Here is an 11,696-nt window from a genome sequence, read left to right as displayed (position 1 = left end):
TGGCTTCATCTGTTTGGCTTCCTGGTGTCATCACTGTTGTCCCTATAAGTGGATGAGACAGATTTGGGGAGGTGAGGTCTACCACTCTGCACTCTGTGGGAAATCCCCATCATTTTACTGTTTTCAAGTCAGAACTCTTAACCTAGTCTTATGTCCCTCATACATCACTGGAGCCCTTAACCTCAAGAATGGCTAACTCTGGGTGGAAACTATGAGCGGCAACCACTCTACGGATGTAATAAAAACAGAAACAATAGCAGCAGACCCTGATATAACACTCTCTGTGTGAGGTATTTTACATATGCTAATTGACTGATGCCTTGCAACAACCCTATAGGATAGTTACTATTATTATCTCCATTTTGCACAGGAGGAAACTAAGGAAAAGAAAAGTTAAATGATTTACTTGAGTTACACAGATAGTAATTAGTGAAACTTGAGATTCAAAATTTATGCATTCTGGCTTCATAGTCTACTGTTTCAGCTTCCATGTCATATTGCTTCCCTGTCTATCTGTCTATCTACCCATCTATCAAATACCTAACACACACATACCACTGAATTTGGTTTGCTAATTTTTTTTGTAGTTAGAGGTTTGAATACCAGTCTTTGTAAGTGTGATTGGCCTATACTTTTTCTACACTCTCTTTTTTGTTATTGATATCAAGACTGTATTAACTTCATGAATTTAACTAGATAGCTTTCTCAAGCTTGCTAATTGTATTGCCTAAGTCTCCTATAGTTTCCTACTGGTGTTTTATAGTCTTAATTTATTAATTTCTAATAAGCCTGTTAAAATTCTCTTTTAGAATTGTGCTTTACATATTCCAAAATAATATCAGTATAAAAAAGTATGTAAAGCAAATCCCAAAATTAAATATAAAGTGAAATAGATGAACCTTTAGAGTATATCAAATCAGTAGCATTACCCACAGAGAAAAGATTTATTTTAAATGACTTGAGCACAATACTGTACATTCTTGGTGGAATATATCATAAAGACATAAAAGGCTACAAAGACATCTTAAACTTTCCTCAGTCATTTTATTTTCAGAAGTAATACTGACATTGCAATTTTGAAACTATTTTTATCTACTGTAGGGAAAAGCAAAATATGTAAGTATGTTCATTTTATTAAGAATCAAGAATTTCAGTCAAGAAAGCAGAGGAACAAATATAAAAATCAAAGGCATTAAGAAATCACTTGAGGTCCAATTTGAATTAAAAACATAGAATGTTATTACAGTAAAATATAATTTCTACATGTTTACACCAGGGTTGGCAAACTTTTTCTGTAAATGGCTAGATAGTAAACAGTTCAGGCTTTGCAGGTCATATTGTTTCTATTGCAAGTATTCAACTCTGTTCTTAGTGTGTGAAAGCAGCCACAGACAATGTGTAAACAAATGAGCATGACTAAGTTCCAGGAAAATTTTATTTACAAAAACAGGCAGTGGTTTAAGGTCCATAGTTTGCTGTTTTCTGACCCCTGGTCTAGACTCCATGCCTGTGCACCCAACAGCAATGAGAACATTTAGCACCTACATTTTGGTTTCTGAATTCTATTTCCCACTAAAAGGAATCAAGGCTTCTTGGAGAGATAGCTGACTCCAGACCTAAGGCAGAAAATGTTTAAGATAAGCCTGGGTTGCCTTCTGGCAGAGAGCAAAACAAAAATAAGAAACCTCTAAGATCGGCATCATACTGAAGGTGTTCCCACTGGCCAATTTGACTGAGCAATTTGAGCATCAAATAATGATAATGGCTGGGAGGTGGAGATGTTGAATAATATCCCCCCAAATGAGAAGGAACTTTGAAAAATGAAGCAAGCTACTCCATAAAGTACAATTATGAAGTTTATTGTGGGTAACTTACATACAGGCAGGACTGGGCAGATGATCATCCAGAGGCATTCACAGCTGCACTCCGCACTGCAGAAAGGGGTACAGGAGAATTTAAATGGGCCAAAGCTAAAAATAGAATCTGACTACTAGGGAGAAACACATCTGCATGGATGGAAACTAGAGGGGTTCTCCCTGGGGTGGGAGGTGTCTCATGACCATTAACCATCTGTTTCAGCAAAAGGCACTCTTCCACTTTTCAGATCAGATGAAGGCAAGAGTAGAAGTTGACAGGGAACTTCTCTGGCTTGAGTGCATTCCTTCTGAGTAAGCTAAAGCTCAGTTATGTGGAAAGGGGAAGGGGTAAAGACTGCAGGCTGGTATCAAAATGGAACTGACAAAATGGAATCAGTGTAATTCAGCCACACATTAATGATGATGATGATAAATATAATTGATTATAAATAAGTAAGGGCTCCCCTGGTGGCTCAGCTGGTAGAGAATTTGCCTGCAATGTGGGAGACCTGGGTTTGATTCCTGGGTCAGGAAGATCCCCTGGAGAAGGACAAAATTCATACATTTATATTGATAATAAAAACAAGAAAGAGAAAGAAAAACCATTCATTTGCCAGCATTAAAAATGACTTTTTTGGGGGGCCATGCCCCTTGGCTTGTGGGATCTTACTTCTCCCACCAGGGATCAAACCTGCCTGATGATGATCTTTGCATTAACTTTTTCTCCAAAGATTTGTAATTCGAAAAAAAGTTAAGTATTTCTCTTATTTTAAGTGAACAGAGAAGCTTCTTAAGAATTACAACTGATAAATATAATGGATGATCAAATTATAAAGTCACCATTGTGCAAATGGTAGTGACACAATTGATTCAGAAAGAGGTTATCAATGGATGGCAAAACCATTAAATATCAAGCTGTTGATAAATAGGTTTGTTGCATGGTGCCAAATTGTTACCTCAGAGATAATTTGCTTGTTATAAAGGGAAAAGTGTACCTTTGCAATGGAGAAATCTGGTGGTTGTCATTTTAAGTCAGGAATCAAATTTAATGACACTAAGAGCGTGGCAGTCTGATATTTTGTACTCCTTGTATGACACAGTATGAAGTAAACAGCATATGAAATATTATTGTCTTTCAACCTTTTGCATGGGAGTGTCTAGGAGAATAAGTTAAATGATACCACAAGGAAACAGTCAAATCCAGAAAGATGGAAGACATTCTACAGGGCTACAAATTGATCTTCCCTCTTCAAAGTCATTGAAATGCAAATTTAAAAGACATGGAGACAGTTTTAGGTTAAAAAACAACAACAAAGAAATTACAAAAAAATGCATTTCATTAACTTTGGATCATTTTTTGAAATAAAAGTAGCTGTATAAAACACATTTGGACAATTGAGGAGATTTGAATATGGATTACATAGTAGATATTTTAAAGGAAATATCATTAATTTTCTTAGGTGTGAAATGGCATTGTGGTGATATAAGAAAATATCCTTATTCTTGGGAGATACATGTTCAAAAACATCAGGAGTGTGATATCATGATACTTGATAGAAAAGACTATTAGGTCAAAATAAATTTTTTTTCTTTCTTAAAATCTTTACTTTTGAGACAGGACATAAGTCTTACAGACACACATGGAAAAGCAATACATGATCATAGTTGAAACTGAAGACAATCTAGTCAGAAAGTTTTTATACCTGTCAACTAATGCTGAAGCTGAGTATGACATGCTGCAGCGCTCAAAGGAATGGTAATTAGTATTCCTCTCCTTCTTCCTCTCCCTCTACCTCAACAGAATCCACACCAACCTCCTCACAATCCTTCTCAAGGGCAGCCATGTCCTCCTGGGCCTCAGAAAACTCTCCTTCCTCCATGCCCTCACCCACGTACCAGTGAACAAAGGCACGCTTGGCATACATCAGGTCAAACTTGTGGTCCAGGCAAGCCCAGGCCTCAGCAATGGCTGTGGTGTTGCTCAGCATGGACACAGCTCACTGTACTTTGGCCAGGACTCTGCCAAGTACCACAGTGGGAGGCTGGTAATTACTGCCAACCTTGAAGCCAGTGGGGCACAAACTGGATGCTGTGCTTGGTCTTGATGGTGGCAATGACAGCATTGACATCTTTGGGAATCACATTGCCATGGTACAACAAGCAGAAGGCCATGTATTTACCATGGTGAGGGTCACATTTCATCATCCGGCTGGTTGGCTCAAAGCAAGCATTGGTGATCTCTGCTACAGAAAAGCTGTTCATGGTAGGTTTTCTCAGCAGAGATGACAGGGGCATATGTGGCCAGAGGGAAGTGGATGCGGGGATAGGGCACCAGGTTGGTCTGGAACTCTGTCAGATCCACATTCAGGGCTTCATCAAACCTCAGGGAAGCAGTGATGAAGGACCCTATCTGGCTAATAAGGTAGTTAAGATTCATGTAGGTTGGGTGCTCAATGTCAAGATTTCTACAACAGATGTCATAGATGGCCTCATTGTCTACCATGAAGGCACAATCAGAGTGCTCCAGGGTGGGGTGTGGTGAGGATGTTGTAGGGCTCAAATACAGCTGTGGAAACCTGGGGGGCTGGGTAAATGGATAACTCCAGCTTGGACTTCTTGCCATAATCGACAGAGACGTTCCATCAGCAGGGAGGTGAACCTAGAACCAGTTCCCCCACCAAAGCTGTGGAAAACCAAGAAGCCCTGAAGACCTGTGCCCTAGTCAGCCAGTTTCCGAATTTGGTCCAAGAAGAGATCAATGATCTCCTTGCCAATGGTGCAGTGACCTTGGGCATAGTTATTGGTAGCATCTTCTTTGCCTGTGATTAGCTGCTCAGGGTGGAAGAGCTGGCGGTAGGTGCCAGTGAGAATCTCATCAATGACTGTGGGTTCCATGTCTACAAATATTGCCCTAAGCACATGCTTGCCAGCACCTGTCTCACTGAAGAAGGTTTTGAAGGAGTCTCCTCCCCCAATATTGTCACTTGGCATCTGGCCATGAGGCTGTAGAGCTCCTAGAAAGCATTGCCAATCTGGACACCATCCTGGCCAATGTGGATGGAGATGCACACACGCATGGTGGTTACGGGTCAGCAGGCGCAGGAAACAGGAGTAGACATGGGTCCCGGTTATTGTTCCTGATAAGCTAAGAGGTAAGTAACACACTAGCATGGCAAAATTTTAACTCAAATCTAGTTGGTAGATATATCAGTTCAGTTCAGTTCAGTTCAGTTGCTCAGTCGTGTCCAACTCTTTGTAACCCCATGGACTACAGCACACCAGGCTTCCCTGTCCATCATGAACTCCTAGAGCTTGCTCAAACTCATGTCCATTGAATCGGTGATGCCATCCAACCATCTCATCCCGTGTCATCCCCTTCTCCTCCTGCCTTCAGTCTTTCCCAGCATCACGGTCTTTTCCAATGAGTCAGTTCTTCACATCAGGTGGCCAAAGTTTTGGAGTTTCAGCTTCAGCATCAGTCCTTCCAATGAATATTCAGGACTGATTTCCTTGAGGATGGACTGGTTGGATCTCCTTGCAGTCCAAGGGACTCTCAAGAGTCTTCTCCAACACCACAGTTCAAAAGCATCAATTCTTTGGTGCTCAGCTTTCTTTATAGTCCAACTCTCACATCCATACATGACTACTGGAAAAATCATAGCTTTGACTAGATGGACCTTTGTTGGCAAAGTAATTTTTCTGCTTTTAATATACTGTCTAGGTTGGTCATAGCTTTTCTTCCAAGGAGCAAGCATCTTTTAATTTAATGGCTACAGCCACCATCTGCAGTGATTTTTGGAGCCCCCCAAAATAAAGTCTCTCACTGTTTCCATTGTTTCCCCATCTATTTGCCATGAAGTGATGGGACCAGATGCCATGATCTTCATTTTTTGAATGTTGAGTTTTAAGCCAGCTTTTTCACTCTCCTCTTTCATTTTCATCAAGAGGCTCTTCAGTTCCTCTTCACTTTCTGCCATAAGGGTGACGTCATCTGCATATGTGAGGTTATTGATACATATGTGTACATTATACTGCTTTCTTGATATACATTGATATATCAATATTTTGACATTTTGATATATATTGATATTTGATACATACTGAATTTTTGATGTATATGTGCACATTATACACTTTTTTGTATGTTTGCAAATTTCTAAAGTAAAAATCGAGGGGAATTTTTTCTCTGTGTGGGAATATCTCTTGCCTTCAAACTTAGACCAATCGTTTTGCAAACAAACTAGCTTTCATTTAAGTAGGCAGAACTCCAAAAATGGCTCCTTCAAGATTCTATGCCCTAATCCCAGATTCCCCTAATTATGTTCTGTAGCATAGTTGGCCCTAAAATACATTATCCCAGTGAGCCTAATCTAATCACGTGTGTGCTCAGTTGTGTCCGACTCTTTGAGACACCATGGATTGTAGCCTGCCAGGCTCCTCTGTCCATGGAATTTCCCAGGCAAGAATACTGGAGTGGGTTGCCATTTCCTCCTCTAGGGGATTGTCTGGACCCAAGGATCAAACCCATGTCTCTTGCACGGAGTCTTTACCATTAGCGCCACCTACTTGAATCTCTTTAAACAGAGAGTTTTTTTTTTAGTTGGTGGCAAAAGAGGAAGTTTGAGAGACCCGAAGCACAAGAAGAACTTGATGCACTTATGTTGGTTTTGAAGATGGCCAAAAGAAAGCCACAAGCCAAGAAATGTGGATCATCTCTAAGAACAGAAGTCAGTCCGTAGGTGATAGCCAGCAGTCCTACATCTGCAAAAAAACTGAGTTCCACCAACAATATCTATGGTCTTTTTATTTTTTTTTTGACCCTGCACAGCTTGCGGGATCCTAGTTCCCAAACCAGATATTGAACCTGCATTCTTGGCAATAAAGGCATGAACTGGACCACCAGGGAACTCCCTCAATGGTTTGTGAAGTGAAGTGAAAGTCGCTCAGTCGTGTTCGACCCTTTGTGATCCCATGGACTATATAGTCCATGGAATTCTCCAGGCCAGAATACTGGAGTGGGTAGCCTTTCCCTTCTCCAGGGGATCTTCCCAACCCAGGGATCGAACCCAGGTCTCCCGCATGGCAGGCAGATTCTTTACCAGCTGAGCCACAGTCTAGGAGAGAAATATTCTTCAGAGCCTCCAGAAACAAATACAACCTGGCCAGCACCTTATTTTCAGCCTTATGAAACCCAGAGCAGAGAAAATATCTGAGATTGCTGAGACTTCTGACATACGGAATGGTGAGCACATAAACGGTGTTGTTTTAAGCTGCTAGGTTTGTGGTGATTTGGCATGGCAGCAACAGAGAACTAGTATAGTATCTTAGGAAGATTCAGGTGCTAGAAGGAAAAATTCAGGGAGTTTCTAGTTTGGGTGCCTTAACTTGCAGAATTCTGTAAAATACAAAATGAAAATATGGGTTACTTTGTTCTACTGCTTCAAATTGCTCCTTATCTTTCTGAATTATATAAAATTTATTCTCTGCTCCTTACTTCTTTGTATCTCCTAATTGTGCTTGCCTGTTAAGATGTTTTCCATTTTACATTTTTAGTAGAAAAGTAGATAGATGCTTTAATTTTTCATAAAAAAATGAAATATTTTCCTTCATGCGTGGTTAGATAAAAAGCACATTTGGAGGAATGACATCCATGGGAATGGTGCGTAAGGACCTCCAAGAATTCACTCCTCTGTAAGAACAATGAGAACACTGATAAAAATTGTTCACATCAACCTTTTTAGAACTCTGAAAGTAACCAAAGGCTTGCAACAATTCAAGGAATGCTTATTCAAGCAAAAACAGTGGCGTCTCAGTAAGAATAGGGAGCTTTGTGGTACTTTAACTTGCCTCATAAGGTCCTCTTCTTCCCGGATACTCCTAAGTCTTGAAATGCAGCAGTGTTACAACAAAAGAAGCTGTGAAAACGAGCAACCTAGCAGCCACTGGGTGCAAAAGAATTTTGGAGCTCTCCAAAAGCCCTATTCCAGCAGAACAGTCATCATCTGACTTTTTCCTGGCCATTCCCTGTTGCTGTTGCTGTTGCTGCTAAGTCACTTCAGTCATGTCCGACTCTGTGCGACCCCATAGACAGCAGCCCATCAGGCTCCCCGGTCCCTGGGATTCTCCAGGCAAGAACACTGGAGTGGGTTGCCATTTCCTTCTCCCATGCTATGCTATGCTAAGTCACTTCAGTCGTGTCCGACTCTGTGCGACCCCAGTGACAGCAGCCCACCAGGCTCCCCCGTCCCTGGGATTCTCCAGGCAAGAACACTGGAGTGGGTTGCCATTTCCTTCTCCAATGCATGAAAGTGAAAAGTGAAAGTGAAGTCGCTCAGTCGTGTCCGACTCTTAGCGACGCCATGGACTGTAGCCTACCAGGCTCCTCCATCCATGGGATTTTCCAGGCAAGAGTACTGGAGTGGGGTGCCATTGCCTTCCTTCCCCTAGAAACACTCTAATCAGAAGACAGAGATTGGCAGAATGCATAAGAAAAACACGCTCCGACTCTATGATGTCTACAGGAGACACACATTAGTCTCAAAGACACAAATACGTTGAAAGTAAAAAAAATGGAAAAATCTATTCCACACAATCAGTAACAAAAATTTTTTACCTAAATGAAAGTGCTAAAACTATAAAACTGTTAGGGAAAAAGACAGATATAAATCTTTATAACCTTAGATTAAGCAATGGCTTCTTAGATATGATGCCAAAAGAAAAAACAAACAAAAAATAGATAAATTGGACATTGTCAAAGCTATAAAATTTCTGTGCTTTAAAGGACATCATCAAGAAAGTGAAAAGACAACCCACAGAATGGGAAAAATACTTGCAAATCATACACCTAATAAAGGACTTGTACCAAGAATACATAAAGAACTTTAAAACTTAAATAGAAAAGACCCAATTAATCAAATTCAGAAGGATTTGAGTAGACACTTTTTCCAAAAAAGATACACAAATGGCCAATAAGCACATGAAAAGATGTTTACTGTCATTAGTCATTATGTTGTTGTTCAGTTGCTCAGACATGTCTGACTCTTTGTGACCCCATGGACTGCAGCACGCCAGCCTTCCCTGTCCTTCACCATCTCCTGGAGCTTGCTCAAACTCATGTCCATTGAGTCGGTGACGCCATCCAACCATCTCATCCTCTGTCATCCCCTTCTTCTCCTGCCTTCAATCTTTCCCAGCATCAGGGTTTTTTCCTAATAAGTCAGATCTTCCCATCAGGTGGTCATTAGTCATTAGGGAAATGCAAATCAAAACCACAATAAGATACCACTTTACACTCACTGGGATGACATAATAAAAAAGATAATAACAGGTGTTGACAAGGATGGGGAAAAATTGGAACCCTCATACATTGCTGGTGAGAATGTAAAATAGTGCGGCTGCTGTGGAAAAATTTGGTGATTCTTGAAGTATAGATTTATGATATGATTCAGCAACTCTACTCCTAGTTAAATATATAAGAGAAATGAAAACATACAGCCATGCAAAAAACTTGTATACAAATGTTCATAGCAAAATTATTTATAATAGTGAAAAAGTGAAAACAATCCAAAATGTCCATCAACTTGTTCATGGATCAGAAAAATATGGTATATTCATATAATGAAATATTTTTCAGCAGTAAAAAGGAAGAATTACTGACACTTGCTACAACATGGCTGAACCATGAAGACATTATACTGAGTGAATGAAGCCAGACACAAAAGTTTACACATGGTATGATTCCATTTGTATGAAATGTCTAAAATAGGCAAATCTGTAGAGATGGAAAATAGATTGGTGATTTCCAGAAACTAGAGAAGGGAGAATAGAGGGTGACTACTAGTGACTTAGGGGTCTTGTTGAAGTGATGAAGATGTTCTGAAATCAGACAGTAGGAATGGTTGCATCAATTTGTGAATACACTAAAGATCACTGTCTTGTAGACTAAAAGGGTGAATTTTATGGTTTGTAGGTTATCTCTTAAAAAATAAAAAAAGAACTCTGGAAACTCAATAATAAGAAAACAAATAATCCGAATAATAAATGGGCTAAGATTTAGAAGAGACATTTCATTAAAGAAGATTCATTGATGGCAAATAAGCACATGAAAACAAGTTCAGCATCATTAGTTATTAGGAAAATTTAAATGAAACCCACAAAGAAATAGCGCTGCACTGCTATTATAATCGATAACATTCTTAAGGATAATGGCAGTGCCAAGAAACTGCTGAAGATGAGGGGCAGCCAGAATTCTCATAATTTCCTGATGGGAATTGAAAATGGTACAGCCACTTCGAAAAATGGTTGGGCAGTAAATATACACTCCCTATGAGACCCAGCAATCTCACTCCTGGATGTTGACCTTAAAGAGAGGAAATTTTATGTTTCACACACAAAAAACTGTTCATAAATAAACCTAGGCTTAATTCATAATTGGTAAAAACTATAAGCAATCCAAATACCTCTCAATGGGTGACTATTTGTACAAACTAAGTACATCAATATCATAAAACAGTCTTCAGTGATAAAACGGGAAAACCACTGACACATGCGAAAACCTGGAGGAATGTATTACGCAAAATGAGGGAACCCAGATACAAAAAGCTACATATTCTATGATTCTATTTCTATGACTGCCTGGAAAAGGTAAACGTATGATAGCAGTAAACTGGTTAGTAGTTACCAGGGACTGGGAGTAGGGGCAGGGGTTGACTACAGTGGGGCCTGAGGGTATCTTTGGGGCAACGAGACTTTTCTATATTTTAGTTATAGTATAATCTCACAACTGTATGCATTTATCAAAACACAGAACTATACCACCAAAAGGACTGAATTTTACTGTATACAAATTACAACTTCAAAACAGAAAAACAAACAAACAAGCCCGGAATCTAAGTAATGCTGACTAAAGAAAACAGATTGGGAACATTGCTTCAGGTTCTGCCTCTTCTTGTCTATCAGACTAGCATCTTTGCAAATCCGCTTCACCTAGACACAGAACAGCCTCTGTTAAGCAGTAGCTGGTATGACCTACATCGGATGCTGAGAAAAAGGAAGCTTTTAGAAAACGTCTGATCATCTTAAAATGAACAGGCAAATGCAGACCCTGCAATGCAGGAGATCTGGGTTCGATCCCTAGGTAAGAGAAAGACCACCCAATAGAGGAAAAACCATGAAAAATCACACCAGTGATTCTCAATAAAAGGATGAAGGAGTGGCTTGGGCATGACAAGGATGGCTCAGCAAATCCAAATTATCTAGCAAGACCCACAGCCATCACTTTGACCAGTGTCACAGAATCCAGAATAAAAAGGAGTGGACGAGAGGGGCAAATAGGTGGCAGTCACAAGGCAGAAATTGTATGAGTTATGTTTCACCCATCACATCTGGCCCTCCAGTCACTGGGCTAAGTGAGCAAAAAGAGGTCATAGTGGTCATATATGGATGTGAGAGTTGGACTATAAAGAAAGTTGAGCACCGAAGAATTGATGCTTTTGAACTGTGGTGTTGGACAACTCTTGAGAGTCCCTTGGACTGCGAGGAGATCCAACCAGTCCATCCTAAAGGAGATCAGTTCTGAATATTCATTGGAAGGACTGATGCTGAAGCTGAAACTCCAATACTTTGGCCACATGATGTGAAGAACTGACTTATTTGAAAAGACCCTGATGCTGCGAAAGATTGAGGGCAGGAGGAGAAGGGGATGACAGAGGATGAGATGGTTGGATGGCATCACTGACTCAATGGACATGGATTTGGGTGGACTCCAGGAGTTGGTGATGGACAGGGAGGCCTGGCGTGCTGCAGTTCATGGGGTTGCAAAGAGTTGGACACGACTGAGCG

The 11,696-nt window shown here is 40.2% G+C and overlaps 1 pseudogene; it reads right to left on the bottom strand.

Annotated features, from left to right (window-relative positions):
* Positions 1-3,437: 3,437 nt before the first annotated feature.
* LOC147340228 (tubulin alpha-1B chain pseudogene) lies at positions 3,438-4,935 on the bottom strand (annotated as a pseudogene).
* Positions 4,936-11,696: the final 6,761 nt, after the last annotated feature.

The sequence above is a fragment of the Bos grunniens genome, chromosome X, assembly GCF_055505025.1.
Source record: "Bos grunniens cultivar Pamir isolate PY7600 chromosome X, Bosgru_T2T1.0, whole genome shotgun sequence".
NCBI classification, from domain to species: domain Eukaryota; kingdom Metazoa; phylum Chordata; class Mammalia; order Artiodactyla; family Bovidae; genus Bos; species Bos grunniens.
Note: the sequence above shows the minus strand (reverse complement) of the source record. Positions and strands in the feature narration are given on the sequence as shown.